This window comes from Cetorhinus maximus, chromosome 6, assembly GCF_964194155.1.
Source record: "Cetorhinus maximus chromosome 6, sCetMax3.hap1.1, whole genome shotgun sequence".
NCBI classification, from domain to species: Eukaryota; Metazoa; Chordata; class Chondrichthyes; order Lamniformes; family Cetorhinidae; genus Cetorhinus; species Cetorhinus maximus.
The window spans coordinates 152994006-153010271 of record NC_135884.1 but is presented as its reverse complement, the minus strand read 5'-3'; the positions used below and the strand labels follow the sequence as shown (position 1 = coordinate 153010271).

At 43.7% G+C, this 16266-nt stretch overlaps 1 protein-coding gene across 2 annotated transcripts in view; it reads right to left on the bottom strand.

The window, feature by feature from the left end:
* The window catches only part of bean1 (brain expressed, associated with NEDD4, 1), a 100616-nt gene that overhangs the window by 73073 nt on the left and 11277 nt on the right, over positions 1-16266 (bottom strand). The gene's annotated exons all lie outside the window — the stretch shown is intronic.

Below are 16266 nucleotides of genomic sequence, written 5' to 3'. Positions count from 1 at the left end.
GAAGCTTAACCTCCCTATTTTTATATTGAATTCCCCTCACAATAAATGATAACATTCTATTAGTTTTCCTAATTACCTGCCATATCTGCATACCAGCCTTTTGTGATTCATGCACTAGGACACCCAGATCCCTCTGCATCTCAGAGCTCTGCAATCTCTCACTATTTATATAATATTCTTCCTTTTTATTCTTCCTGCCAAAATGGACAATTTCAAATTTTCCCACGTTATACTCCATTTGCCAGATCTTTTCCCACTCACTTAACACTGTACATCCTATGCCTCAGCCAATAAGGAGAGTATCCCGTATATTCTTGACCAGCTTAGCTACCTGTCCAGCTACCTTTAGGGATCTGTGGACATGCACTCCAAGGTCCCTCTGTTTTTCCACATTTCTCGGCATCCTTCCGTTTATTCCCTTGCCTCGTTTCTCCTCCCCAAATGCATCACCTCACGCTTCTCTGGATTGAATTCCATTTGCCGCTTTTCTGCCCACCTGACCAATCCATTGATATCTTCCCGCAGTCTGCAGCTCTCTTTGTCACGATCAACCACGCGGCCAATTTTCTTTTCATCTGCAAACTCATGAATCATGTCCCCTCAACATTAAAGTCTAAATCATTGAAATATACCACGAGCAGCAATGGACTCAGTACTGAGCCCTGTGGAACCCCACTGGAAACAGCCTACCAGCCACAAGAACTCAGTTCACCACTATCCTTTGCTTCCTGTCACGGAGTCGATTTGGATCCAACTTGCCATTTTCCCCTGTATCCCATGAGCTTTTAATTTACTGATCAGTCCGCTTTCTGGGGCTTTGTCAAAAGCCTTGCTAATATCCATGTGGACCACATCAAATGCATCGCCTTCACTGAATTTTTTGACGTAACAATCAAGCTATTCAGATATGACTTCCCCTTAACATGATGACTGTCCTTGATTAATGCACATGGTTTAAATGACGACTTATACTGTCTCCCAGAATTTTTTCCATAAATTTGCCCACCCCTAAGGTTCAGCTGAGTGGCTTTGATCACTCTGGCTATCCCTGCCTCCCTTTTTAAATAACAGTACAATGCTAGCAGTACTCTTGACACCATGCCTACAGAGAACATTGGAAAATGATGGTCAGAGCCTCCACTATTTCTTCCCATGCTGTAGGGCTGAATGGCCAACTCCTGCTCCTAAATCCTATGTTCCTTTCTTCCCTCTCAGAGGGTTGTTCGCATGTGGAATTCTCTTCCCCAGAAAGCAGTGGAGGCTGGGTCATTGAATTTATTCAAAGCAGAGTTAGACGGATTTTCGATAGACAAGGGAGTCATGGTTATTGGGGGAGGTGGTGGGGGTGGGGGGGGTGGGGGGGGCAGACAGGAAAGTGGATTCGAGACCACAATCAAATCAGCCGTGATCTTATTGAATGGTACAGCAGGCTCGAAGGGCCGAAAGGACTTAGGAGCAGGTGTAGGCCAATGTTGCTACGTTCACTTAGCAGCTTAGGATATATTTCATCCCAGCCTGATGATTTATCTACTTTCAAGGATGCTAAACTCCTTCATATTTCATTCCTCATTTTGCTTATGCCACCCAATATTTCACACTCCTCCTCCTTAACTACAATGACTGCATTGTCCTGGCCTTTGCGAAAAAAGGTGCAAAGTATTAATTCAGAACCATGTTCACGTCTACTGCCTCCACACACAAGTCACCTTTTTAGTCTTTCATTGGCTGAACCCTTTCTTTAGTTATGCCCTCGCTTTTTATGTATTCACAAAACATCTTTAGGGTTTTGTTTGATTTTACTTACCAATATTTTTCATGCTCTCTTTGTTTTCCTAATTTCCTTTTTTGTTTTACTCCTACGCTTTCTACACTCAGCTTTCTGCAGTATTGAGCACTTGGTATCTGGTAGAAGCTTCCTATTTAGCCTTGTCCTACAGTGTACTTTGCACTCACCCATTTTCTGCAGCCGCTCGAGTATGTTCCTCTTCATTGGTGACTCCTGAGGTCCAGCCTCTGGTTCCAGCTAAGCAGAGCTTGGAGAGACCTGCACCCTCTGACAAGGACCCTCCACCACTGTCCCTGCCTCCAGCACACTTGCTTCTGCTCACATGTGATAAGTGCCTCACCATGTGTCACCCAACTGCCTCTCTTGCTGGCCCCACCAAGATGCGCGTATCTGCACTGCTGGAGGGTGTACATGAGTTGTGCGACGTGCTTACTCAGACTGAGTGACCTCCTCTGAAGGAGACTTCATCCTCCTCCAGCAGCAGCTCCTCAGGCATACTTGTGGGATATGAGACATGAATTAGAACCAATACGTTGAGAGGGTTCTTAGTCTTCATTGTGCAGGTCATCCACTTTCACTGCCTGCCGACATCAAGCCTACATGAGTGAGTGTTATACGCCATGCGGCTGTATTATATTCAATTCTGTCGCCAGGTAGCCATGAGATTCTCATCTCTCCATCTCCATAAGACCATAAGACATAGGAGCAGAAATTAGGCCATTCGGCCCATCGAGTCTACTCCGCCATTCAGTCATGGCTGATAAGTTTCTCAACCCCATTCTCCCGCCTTCTCCCCGTAACTTTTGATCCCCTTACCAATCAAGAACCTATCTATCTCGGTCTTAAATACACTCAATGACCTGGCCTCCACAGCCTTCTGTGGCAATGAATTCCATAGATTCACCACTCTCTGGCTAAAGAAGTTTCTCCTCGTCTCTGTTCTAAAAGGTCTTCCCTTTACTCTGAGGCTGTACCCTCAGGTCCTAGTCTCTCCAATAATGGAAACATCTTCCCCACGTCCACTCTATCCAGGCCTTTCAGTATTCTGTAAGTTTCAATCAGATCCCCCCTCATCCTTCTAAACTCCATCGAGTATAGACCCAGAGTCCTCAAACGTTCCTCATATGTTAAGCCTTTCATTCCTGGGATCATTCTCGTGAACCTCCTCTGGACCCTTTCCAGGGCCAGAACATCCTTCCTGAGATACGGGGCCCAAAATTGCTCACAATATTCCAAACGTGGTCTGACCAGAGCCTTATAAAGCCTCAGCAGCACATCCCTGCTTTTATATTCTAGTCCTCTCGAAATAAATGCCAACATTGCATTTGCCTTCCTAACTACCGACTCAACCTGCAAGTTAACCTTAAGAGAATCCTGGACTAGGACTCCCAAGTCCCTTTGCACTCCAGATTTCTGAATTCTCTCCCCATTTAGAAAATAGTCTATGCCTCTATTCTTCCTACCAAAGTGCATGACCTCACATATCTCCAGCTCTGACCAGGCTTCTTTCAAAAACTCAATGATTAATTTATTTTAAACAAGTCTCCTTTGAACCAGTTGCAAGTGTTGGTTAACACACAATTGTAATCTGGATAACCATCCATCTCTTCCTAAAGAATTCCCCCAGCATACACACAGACATAGAAAGGTCAAACCGATAAAGTCTCTCTGCCTGTCTACATGGCCTCTTCCACAGCTAAATTAAAAGCAAATTACTGTGGATCTGGAGATCAGAAATAAAAACAGAAAATGCTGGAAAACCTCAGCAGGTCTGGCAGCATCTACGGGGAGAGATACAGAGTTAACGTCTTGAGTTCACTATGTCTCTTCTTCAGAAAGAGAAGACAACGGAAGTTCCGAAGAAGAGTCATACAGACTTGAAACGTTAACTCTGTTTCTCTCTCCACAGATGCAGCCAGACCTGCTGAGATTTTCCAGCACTTCCTGCTTTTATTTCTCCTCTGCAGCTGCCAGGGTGCTGAAGGCTGGAGGGCCACCTCTGGTTCTCTGCCTCTCCCTGGTATTGTGTGTCAACTCCTGCAAGGAGAGAGATAGAAGAGAGTCCTAAGTGTGAGAAATGGAATGCAGCGAGAGGGTGGAAGGAGGGTCATGGTGAGGGATGGCTGTAGCATTGCAATAATATAAGGGTGGGTGTCAGTGCTGGCTGGTCAGATAGGGATGTGAGGACGTACCTCGACAGAGAGGGATGGGTACACCTGTAAGGTGTGCTGGTGTGAAGAGTGATGTGAAGGAGAAGGCTGGAGAAGTCAGAGCAAGGGCGTTGGCACACCATTCAACTTTCCTGTCCTGATGAAGCCATCAAAACTCTTGTTCTGTATTCAAGGGCGAGGGGGGCCACACTTCTGCTGCTGACCTCTTCAGCCACTTCCAACCACGCCCGCTTGGTCTCTGAGGCAGGCCTTTTCCTCTTGTTCACTGGCAATAGGATCTTTCTGTGGATCCTTACAGCTCACAGCATGATGCCCATGGACGTATGAGAGAATCCTTCCCTCTGCAATTCCATCACTCAAATAACTAGCTCCCTCTTGACATTTGTCCAATGGACCCATTCTGATCCTTGCAGGGTCCCTTTAAATAGCGATCCATTGACAGGTAGTGTGGGTCGTTCATCAAGCTGCCCACTCTGATTAGCTGGGAAACCCAGATGCTAATGAGGTTAACGAGTCACTGAAAAACTCACTCCTCAAACCTCCGGTTTCCCGACCCGCTGTGGGCCTCGCCTTGGTGTGAACAGGTTAAAATTCCCTCTTGCTGTCCAGGCATCATGAGCTTGGGGCAGGCTTGATGGGCCAACTGGGTTTTCCCAATCTGTCAATTTTTGTACGTTCATACGTAGTTTAACAGAGGTCAGGTTTAAATCTCAAAGAGCTGATAATAAAGGCAGGCAGCATTCTGAAATATATATATATCTTTATAAAAAAAACAGGGGAGGGGTTGGATTGAATACGAGAAAAAGAATAAAGGAACAAATGAACAGATATTTGGTTGACTGTTGCATTAGAAGCTTATGAATATGATTTTGCAGCAAAACATTTTAAGTGCAAACAATTTCTCGGAGAATCTAACACAAAAATTTGCTTAACCCACTTTTGGCAGCATTTTAATTAAAGTTTTTTTTAATCATCTAGGAAATCTGTTGTCTTGTCAGGTCTACCATTGGAAGTGGGTTAATTAAATGCAGAGCGTTGTGCTGATTAGGACAAGAAAGGATTAGAGAATCTAAAGTTAATTTACTTCATTAATATATACATACACACATACCTGCAGTAGCTCACTGTTCTATGCTATGCATCTGGGGAGCACACAGATAGATACAATATGACAGGCAATACCAGTGATACTCATCAACTTCTTGAAAGACAGGCAGTCCTATCACCCTCCAGGATCGCTGCATTCATCCAGTTCTGGTCTCTGTCTCCAGATTCCTTCATTCCACCATTGGTGGCAATGCTTTCAGCTGTCTAGGCCCTCAGCTCTGAAATTCCCGCCCCAAACCTCTCTGCCCCTTTAAGACATTCCTTAAAACCTAACTCACTGCCCAAGCTGTTGATCACCTGCCCTAATATCTCACATGACTCGGCGTCTGTGAAGTGCCTTGGGATGCTTTGCTGTGTTTCTTTTGTCTACCTTATCAACACCTCTCATCATCCTAAACACCTCAATTAGTACATCGTTTAATCTTTGATACTCAAGGGTGTACAAGACTAGTCAATGCAACCTGTCCTCGTTTAGCCCCCAGTATAATTCTGTGGAGTCCTCTCCAAGGTCAAGATATTCTGCGTAGGTGCCCAGAACTGAACACAATACTGCAGATGGGCTCTAGCCAGAGTTTTATATAACTCTGTATATAGGGACTTGGTTCAGTGTTTGATTTGAAAGCTTCTCCAACAATGCTATGCTCCCTTGTTACCACATTATAATGTCAGCTTGGTTGATGTGCTAGAATTCCTGGTGTGAACTTCAAGCCTGTAGTTTTCTGACTCAGAGATGCCAACTAAATAAAGCTGACAATTAGCACTGTACAAGTCACTCTGTTGCACTTAAATAAAAAGCAAAATATTGTGGCTGCTGAAAATCTGAAATAGGATAGAAAATGCTGGAAAACACTCAGCAGATCAGGCAGTCCCTGTGGAGAGAGCAACAGTCAATGACCTTTCATCAGAACTCATTGAAAGAAGTACATGTAAATCGCTGCTTTAATCCACTGGAAGGATTTAGGGCCCTGGGCGGTGAAGCAAGGAGGTGAAAGGGCAGGTCTTGCACCTCCTGCCACTGCAGGTCCCAGGGGATTGGGAGAGGGTGTTGGAGGTGACTGAGGAGTGGACCAGGGTAATAAAGCGGAAACATCTCCCTCAGAATGCTGAAACATAGAAACTTAGAAAAATAGAAGCAGGTGTAGGTCATTCGGCCCTTCGAGCCTGCTCCACCATTCAATATGATCATGGCTGATCCTCTATCTCAACGCTGTATTCCTGCACTCTCCCCATATCCCTTGACACCTTTAGAGTCTAGAAATCTATCTATTTCCCTCCTTGAATATATTCAGTGACTTGGCCTCCACAGCCCTCTGTGGTAGAGAATTCCACAGGTTCACCACCCTCTGTGTGAAGGACCTTCTCTTCTTCTCAGTCTTAAATAGTCTACCCCATATCCTGAGACTGTGACGCCTTGTTCCAGACCCTCCCAGCCAGAGGGGAGGGGAAGATAAATTTCATGGGGGTGTCATGCTGGAGATGGAGAATGATGCGTTGAACATGGGGGCAGGTAAGTTGGAAGGTGGGGACAAGGGAACCCTATTGTGGTTTTGGGAGGGAGCGGAAGGTGTGAAGACCCTGCCAACCACATAGGTAGGAACTCCTTGGTTGAGGAAAAAATATATATCAGAAGTGATAGTATGGAAGTTGGCATCGTCAGAACGATGTCATGGAGCTGAAGAAGCTGGGAGAACAGAATAGAGTTCTTATAGGAAGCAGAGTGTGAGAAAGTGTAATCAAGGTAACTGTTGAGAGTCAGTGGGCTAAATGCAGATATTTGTTCAAAGCCTATCAGAAATGGAGATAGAGAAGTCAAGGGAAATGTCAGTGATGGACCAGGTGAAACTGAGAGAAGGATGGAAATTGGAAGCCAAGTTCAGGGGGTGAGAGCAGGAAACCCCAATCGATACAATCATCAATGTACTGGAAAAAGATGTGAGAGGGAGGCCTGAGCAGGACTGGAGCAAAGAATGCAAAACATATTCCAGAAAAAGGCAGGAATAGCTGGACCACTGTGGGTATCCATAGCAACACATTGTATTTGGAGGAAATGAGTAGAATTAAGGGTACAGTCGTTCAAAGTGAGAACAAGTTCAGCCATGTGGAGGAGTGGATGAAGACTGGTTGGACCTCATTTCAAGAAAGACGTGGAGATGCCTCAGACCATCCTGATGGCGGACGCAGGTATACAAGATTGGACATTCATGATGAAAAGAAGCCAGCAAACTGGAAAGATTAAAGTGGCAGAGTGTGTCGGAGGAGTTGCACATGGAGGTGGGCAGAGACTGGATGAGGGGAGAAAAAATAGTCAGGATAGGAAGATCTGATCTGGCAGGAACAGGCTGAAATGATGGGTCTTCCAGGTTTGTGGATCTGCGGAAGGAGGTAAAAGTGGGCTATGCGGAGATTTGGGGACTATGAGGTTAGAGGCCATGGAGGGAAGATCTCGAGTGGCGATGAGGTCAGTGACAGTCTGGAAAATGATAACTTGATGTTTGGTGGTGGGGTCACCGTGAAGGTTGGAAGAGGTGCTGAAGAGATGACTTTACGCCTCCACAAACAACAACAGTGCTTTCCTTGTCAGCTGGTTTAATAACAATCTCACGTTTAGACCTGAGAGAACAGAGTGCCATAAATTCAGGTGGCAGTAGGTGAGAGTTTGTGAGAATGGTAGAGAAATTGTGATGGCTGATGCTATGCTGGCAGCTCCCACTAAAAAGACCTAGAGAGGGTAGGTGGTCAGCGAGGGGGGTCCAGATGGGAAGACAGTAGAAAGAGTCTGTGTGCGGGAAGAGGAATCCTGGCCAATGAATTGGGCGTGGAGGTAAAGGCCATCAGATCAAAGGCCATTGACGTGAAATGTTAACTCTGTTTCTCTTCCAGCAGATGCTTCCAGACCTTTTGGAGTGTTTCCACCACACTGTGTTTTTATTTTAATCACTGTATATTGGAGGATCCGTGTTGCCCGAGGGTGTAGATTTACACATCCCACAAGTGACCACTGGAAATTATTTCATGACATAAACACCAATCCTTGACTAGAAAGCACTTTAAAGTTCCAACCACAACAGCAACAAACACAAACTAGGTTAGTAAAGGTGTAGAAAAACGCAAACAAAGTACCGAGGCTCATTTCTAGAGGTACAGAATTGAAATGCTGAGCCATTATGCAAACTGGTACAGAGCTTTGGTTAGATCACACTTACGAGCACTATGAACAGTTTTGGTCTCCATATTACAAAACGTTACACAGGCAGAGGCACTGGAGAAGGTGCACAAAAGATTTATAAGAATGATACCAGAACTGAGAGCTTAGAACTATCAGGAAAAACCAAACAAGCTATGGCTCTTTTCCCTAGAAAGGAGAAGGCTGAAGGTTGACATAATAGAGTTTTTTTTTAATTATGAAGGAGTTTGATAGGGTAAACACAGAGAAGATTTTTCCGCATTTGCGGGAGTCCAAACCTTGGGATTGTAAAGATAAGATATTCCCCGATAAACCCAATAAGGAATACAGGTAAAATCTACGTACCAGTTGAGGGGTGAGAATCTGGAATTTGCTACCACATGGAATAGCTGAGTGAATGGCATAGATACATTTAAGGGGAATTAGATAAGTACATGAGGGAGAATGAAATACAAGGATATGTTGATAGGGCTGAGATGAAGCAGAGTGGGAGGGGAGGCTCATGTGAAGCATGAATGCCAACATGGATCAGTTGGGCCGAATGGTCTCTTTCTGAGCACAGGGTGGGGCTTGGTTGTAAAATCCTGGCTGCCTGGTTAAATTGTCATCTCTCACACACTTTCCCTGGTAGCCATCAATCTCATGAGATGATGGTTTGCACCTTGGTGGTCAACTCTGTTCAGCAAAACTGGAGGTTCCTCTCCAGGACACAAATGTATGGAGACTGGGCTGCCCAAGTATCGGGGCCCCCCTCTCAATCGCCCTTGTTGAGCCAAAGGAATGCAGAGCACTACTTTTGGCACCAGCTTGGCTGCAAGAGTTGCTGGAAAGATGACAGTTAGGTAAAAGTCTGCTTTTGGGCTCCACTCTCCATTTTCTGTCAGGTGTTGGAATCGTGGCTCTCAAGGCTGAATTTTTCTTTTACAAAGTAGAAGGATTTGGCACGATCTGGACATTTGGACGTGAAACTGGGATTTTTCTTAAAAAGATTTTAAGTTCCCCTTAGAACTGTCAGCAAGCAGGCCTCTTCCAAGAAATCACCTGACCTTATGGTACTTGAGCAAGATCTGGTTGTTTGTTTTGAACTGCAATCACTTTAATTGATAGGGATTAAAAGGAATGTTGATAACTTGCTGGAAATCACATGGGAGAGATGGAAAAAAAAAGTTGTGAACCTGCTTGTTTTGAAGGTAGTCTTGTTGGAGAACAGGATGAGGAAAGAAGGCTCTCTCTCTCTCTACCATGCCTGTGATAGTGTGTGGCTATCAACCTGTAGCCAGAGAACCCTCATCTGACCGTAACCAGTCTGCATTAGGACCTGCAAAGCTGAGACCAGTTGGTGAGAGCTTCCAGACATCCACTGGGTCCAGTGGCCCGTCTTCACACGAGGGAACTCCAGGTGGCCAGAGTCAAGACCCTGCGGACTTTATCCTTTATTTTATAACACCCATCCTCTAAAGCCCATCTCTGCAGAGAGACTTTATTGGTTTGTCCTTTTCTTTGTCTGTGTGTATGCTGGGGGAATTCTTTAGGAAGAGATGGATGGTTATCCCGATTACAATTGTGTGTTAACCAACACTTGCAACTGGTTCAAAGGAGATTTGTTTAAAATAAATTAATCATTGGAGTTTTTGAAAGAAGCCTGGTCAGAGCCTCTTTTCCTTTCTTCTGGTACACAATTGGCCATTTTGGTGAGAAAATTAAGCATCTAAATTAATGGCATGGCCTATGGAGCTTGATAATTCGCGCTCTCCTCCCATCCCAGTTGTAACATAAATTAGAGGCTTTTGAGGGATTTGAACCCGGGACCTCTCGGACAGCGGGTGATTGGACACGGAATAATAATTGGTAAGGGATAAAAGGACGGAGACCATGTTTCTTATACTGAAACTATTATTCTTAAACTAAAATGGCGTTGGAATTTGCTCTTGCTTATATTTTTTTACAGATAGAAGATGTAAACCTGACTGGTTTACAGAAATTAACCAAGAGTAAACTAATGGAATTGGGCTATAAGCTGGAGTTAGAATTAACCGAAGGGGTGAGGTAACTGGACATAGTTGAGATAATAGTGCAGCACTTGAAACTGGAAGGGATAACAGAGAGACCACGTTCTCCAGGGGTGAGTCCATTGAGTTAGCCAAGATCCAGTTGTGAATAAAGTAACTTGAACATGAAAAGGAACTGAAAAGGCTTGATTTAGAGGTGAAAGTAAAGGAAAGAGAAAGGGCAGAAAAAGAAAACCAAAGAATTTGAACTGAAAAGGCTAGAGACAAAAGAAACAGAGAAGGAAAGAGAAAGAGCATTTAGGAAGCTGGAACTGGAATTTCAGGCAGGGGAGAGGAATAAAGAAAGAGAGAAGGACCAAGAAAGGGAATCCCAGCTTAAAAGGCTGGACCTTAAAAAAAAAAGAGGCCCCAGATGCTGAGGAAGGTTCTGATGGAGGAAAAAAACCTTCAACCCAAAGCCCAGTGGGGAGATATTTAAGCTTGTGCAAGCTGACCCAAAGTTTGAGGAAGGGGATGCAGAGGCAATTCTTTATATCATTTGAGAAGGCGGCTAAGCAAATGAAGTGGCCAAATGACATGCGGACATTACTCTTACAGAGTAGGTTAGTGGGTTGAGCTCATGAGGTTTATGCTTCACTTTCTGAAGAGGTTTCTGAGGATTACGATGCAGGAAAAAAGGCTATTCTTAGTGTGTATGAGTTAGTCCCTGAGACATACAGGCAGAAATTTCAGAATATAAGGAAACAGACTGGGTAGACCTATATTGAATTTGAGAGGGAAAAGCAAAGTAATTTTGACCATTGGATACAGGCATTAAAGATAGGGACAACGTATGAAGCTCTTAGAGAAATAATTCTCTTGGAGTAATTTAAAGATTCACTTCCTCCAGTAGTTTAAGACCAGAGGGTTAAAACAGCTAGACAGATGGCGGAAATGGCTGACAAGTATGAGCTGGTCCATAAATCAAAACCCTTTTTCTGTCGTCCTCACAAACCCGAGAAGGATAGAAGATGGGAAGGTGAAAGGAAGACAAGTAGCCAGGGAAGAGAAGGGACAGCTGGGAATTCCCCGGAAACTCCTCTTTGGGCCAGAAAGGAAGGTGCTGAGGGTGGAAGTGATAGACATGTTCGTGCAGAGTGCTGGGAGTTGCGCAGGAAAACCATGGGACCTATTGGGATATGTAAGGGTGATTCAGGAAAAGGAGCCCTGACTGAAAGTACAACAGGTCACGTTGTAGCGTGAACTGCAGCTGTGAAACCGAGTGTTAGCACTGCTGAGAGTCAGGAGAGGTGAATGAGATACATAAGAGTTATAAAGAGATTTTGTCAAGGTGAAAAATAACCCCTTATCCCTCAAATGAGATAGCTAAACATATAATCATACTTAGAGATACAGGAGCCACTCACTTTTCCTGGCGAAAGGCATAACTTTTCCACAGAGAGCGCATTGAAAGCCAATGGTATTGGTGGGGAGTATATATACCTTTGTACTGGGTGCACTTGGAGTGCGACCTATTGTCTGGGACAGTGACGGTAGGGGTTGTTCAGCAGTTACCTGTAGATGGAGCTGAGTTACTCCTGGGAAATGATTTAGCCGGAGTGAAGATAGTAACTTCTCCCATAATTACAGAAAGCCCAAGTGAGGTTAAAGAGACGGAGCAATTCCAGGAACTTTCCCTTCATGCGTAATGGCCCGAGCAATGGCTAAGCAAAGTCCATTATCAAAGGTCACAGTGATACCACAGACAGATATACGGCTGGCTGGAACCTTCTTTACAGACTTAGATAATCGGAAAGAGATGCTCAACAAATCTTCTCTAGTTGAGGCTCAACAAGCTGATAGAGTAATGTAAGATAGCACAATCAGCCCAAACTGAAGCTGAGGCTATTGCAGTTCCAGAATGTTACTATATTAGAAATGGAATTCTAATGAGGAACTGGAGACCTCCTCACAGACCTGCAGATGAGGAACGGACACTCGTTCAGGTAGAGGTACCGGCCAAATATCGTAAACTACTACTTTAGCCGTAATGGTCCTTAAAGGGATGGCCTCTGGAAATCAAGTCGTCATATCCATAATAGTAAGGATATACTGGTGTCCTGCTTTGGTTTCTGGTAACAATCCCACACAATCCACTAACATTCTACTGAATGGCTCCTCGAAAACTGGTATAGGGATTAAGGGTGCCGGTTTGACTGCATGTTGTGGTTTTCTGGCACGTTTTATAAAACTGCACCACGTCCTTATGAAGACCCAGCCAGTAAAACTACCGGTTTATCTGTGCTTGAATTTTCCGTATCCCTACATGTCCTGTCATAGGAATTTCATGTGCTATCCATAATATCTCTGATATTACATGCCAGAAAACCACAACATACAATCAAACCGACACCCTTAATCCCTATCCCAGTTTTTGAGGAACCATTCAGTAGGGTGTTAGTGGATTGTGTGGGAGCATTACTAAAAACGAAAGCAGGACACCCAGTATATCCTTACTATTATGGATATGACAACTTGATTTCCAGAGGCCATCCCTTTAAGGACCATTACGGCTAAAGTAGTGGTAGAGAAGTTAATCCAATTTTTTACTCTATATGGATTGCCGGTAGGGATTCAGTCAGATCAAGGTTCCAGTTTTATGTCTAAAATTTTTCAGAACATAATGAGTGGTTCTGGTATAAAATAGCTAAAGTCCACAACATATTATCTACAAACACAGAGAGGTACCATCAAACTCTCAAAACAATGATTAAAGCATATTGTCATGAATATCCCCATGACTGGGACAAAGGACTGGATTTTCTGTTATTTGGCCACCTGAGATTCACCAAATGAATCGACTGGTTTTAGCCCCTTTTGAATTCATTTATGGACATGAGATAAGAGGCCCTCTGAAATTAATCAAATAAACTTTAGGAGAGAAGGAGGAATCCTCTATGTTAGATTATGTGTCTGTGTTCCAGAACGGCTCACTGGAGCCTGCAAAGTGGCCCAAGAACATCTTAAAGTACTTCAAACAAAGTTGAAAGAATGGGCAGATAAGCAAGCTGTGACCCAAACATTACAATCAGGGGATGAAGTGTTAATATTATTGTCACTACAGGGGGAAAACCTCTGAAAGCGTGGTTCAGTGGTCCATACAAGGTAATTAAGAGGGTTAGTAAAGTAAATTATTTGATAAATACACCAGATCATAGGAAAAAGAATCAGCTGTGTCATGTCAACATGTTAAAACGGTACCATCATAGGGAGGAAGGTAGGAAAGAGCAGGTATGTCAGGTTGTAAGCATAGAGGGGAATGAAAGAGACAGCGAGAATGAGGTAGGAGGAGGCTCAGACAGCTCACAAATTGAACCTCCTGCTATCCGGTTAGTTAATGCCGAAATATTAGGGCAGTTAGATACCATATTTTCATATTTGGAGGCAGGACAATGAGAGGTTCTAGTGAGGTTACTTACAGAATTTAAAGGAATCTGTAGGGACAAACCAGGGTCTACAACTTTAGCCACACATGATGTGGATGTAGGGGAATCTTTTCCTATAAAAGCAACATCCTTATTGGTTAAGTCCGGAGAAACAAGCGGATGTGACAGCAGAAAGTCAGTATATGTTAGAAAATCACCTAATTGAGCCTAGTCAAAGCAGTTGGTGTCCTCCAGTAGCATTAGTGCCTAAAACTGATGGGTCAACCAGATTCTGCATAGACTATAGAAAGGTTAATGTGGTAACAAAAATGGATTCCTACCCAATCCCCCATCTAGAACATTGTATTGACAGGGTTGGCAGTGCCACATTCCTTACTAAGATAGATTTGTTGAAAGGATACTGGCAAGTGCCTTTAACATCGCGAGCTAAGGAGATATTGGCTTTTCTCATGCCAAGTGGGTTATACCAATGCTGAGTGATGCCATTTGGGCTAAAAAAATGCTCCAGCCACTTTCCAAAGACTAATGAATCAGGTGATCACTGATGTTCCTAACTGTGTGGTTTACTTGGATGATGCATTGGTTTATAGTAACACATAGAAGGACAATTTAAAACAACTGGAAGCCTGATCTAATAATCAACCTTGCAGAAAGTGAGTTTGTGTAAGTTCGAGTAGCTTACTTAGGGCATATCATAGGGCAGGGACAAGTCTTGCCAAGGACAGCAAAGGTACCAGACTTTGATGGAATTCCCTGTCCCTAAAACTAAATGGGACATCATGAGATTTTTGGGGATGTGCAGTTTCTATTGTAAATTTGTGCCAAACTTCAGCACAATAGCAGCTCCACTAACAGACTTATTGCAAAAGAAAGCAAAGGTGGTACGGTCAAGAGAGTTCCAGGCAGCTTTTGAGAAGCGGAAGGTGATTCTAACTAATGAACCAGTATTAGCCGCCCCTAATTTCACTAAACCCTTCAAGCTGACAATCGATACCCGTGACTTGGGGGTGGTTGCGGTCTTATTGCAAGAAGTTGACTTGGGCATAGAGAAGCCAGTGGGAATATTTTTCTAAAAAAAAATTAAAATCGGAGTCAAGAGATACTCTACGGTAGAAAAGGAAACCCTGGGATTGTTAATGGCTCTTAAGCATTTTGAGGTATATATCCATTAAGGCTGTAAAGGAACATTACTATGTTCTGACCATAACCCTTTGGCCTTTGTGGAAAAATTTAAGATTCGGAATGACAGACTGTTCCGATGGAGCTTGCTAATACAGCCTTATCACTTGAAGATTGTTCATGTTGCAGGAAAAGATAATATAATTGCTGATGCATTATCAAGAATATAAATTGTTTATAATTGTCTGGAAAGCAAGAAAGTCAGAAAACTGAACAGATTCTGAATAAGGAGCAAATGGCTGATTGAGTGCATGCTCGAATTCTGTTTATATGTTATACATCTCTGTATACCTTGCGATGAAACACAGTTGGAAATGGTGTTTTCATCTCCTAAGGGTGGAGGCATGTTCGAATCATATCTCTCAAGGTTGAATTTTTCTTTTAGAAAATGGAACGACATGGCATGATCTGGACATTTGGATGTTAACCTGGGATTTTTCTTAAAGAGACAGTTGTAAGTTTACCTTGGAATTGTCAGCAAGCAGGCCTCTTCCAATAAATCACCTGCCCTTTATGGTACTTGAGGAAGATATGTTTGTTTGTTTTGAATAGTTATCACTTTAATTGCTGGAGAAAAAAAAAAACCTGAAAAGGAAGGTTGATAACGTGCTGGAAATCATACGGGAGAGACGGAAAAATCTTTTGTGAACCTGCTTGTTTTGAAGGCAGTCTTGTTGGAGAACAAGCTGAGAAAAGGCAGCTCCCTCACTCTATCTTGCCTGTGATTGTGTGTGGCTATCGACCTGTAACCAGAGAACCCTCAACTGAGCGTAACCAGTCTGCATTTGGAGCTGCAAAGCTGAGATCAGTTGGTGAGAACTTCCAGGCATCCCCTGGGGACCAGTGGCCTGGCTTTACACAAGGGACCTCCAGGTCAACAGCTTCGAGACCCTGCGGACTTTATCCTTTATTTTATAATGCCCCTCCTCCAAAACCCATCTAGCAGAGCAGAGAGACTCTATCTGTTCGTCCTTTGAGTGTCTCTGTGTGCATGTGTCCATGTGTCTCTATGTGTGTGCGCTGGGGAATTCTTTAGGAAGAGATAGTTATACTTCCCGATTACAACTGTGTGTTAACCAGTACTTGCAACTTGTTAAAAGAAGTTTTATTTAAAATAAATTAATCATTCGGAGTTTTTGAAAGAAGCCTGGTCAGAGTATTTTTTCTTCTGGGTGCTAGAGGTACAGGTACGCAATTGGACATTTGGTGAGAAAATTAAATATTTAAATCAATGGTACAGCCTGCGGAGCAGTGGGGCTTGATAATTCACACACTCCTCCCATCCCGGCTGTAACACAGGGTTTACTCCCTTAGCCTTCACCTCTCCCAAAGTATCTTCAGGACAATGCGAGACTCATGAATGGTAAATGGCCACTTGCCCAAGGTACTGATTGTAAGGGGTACC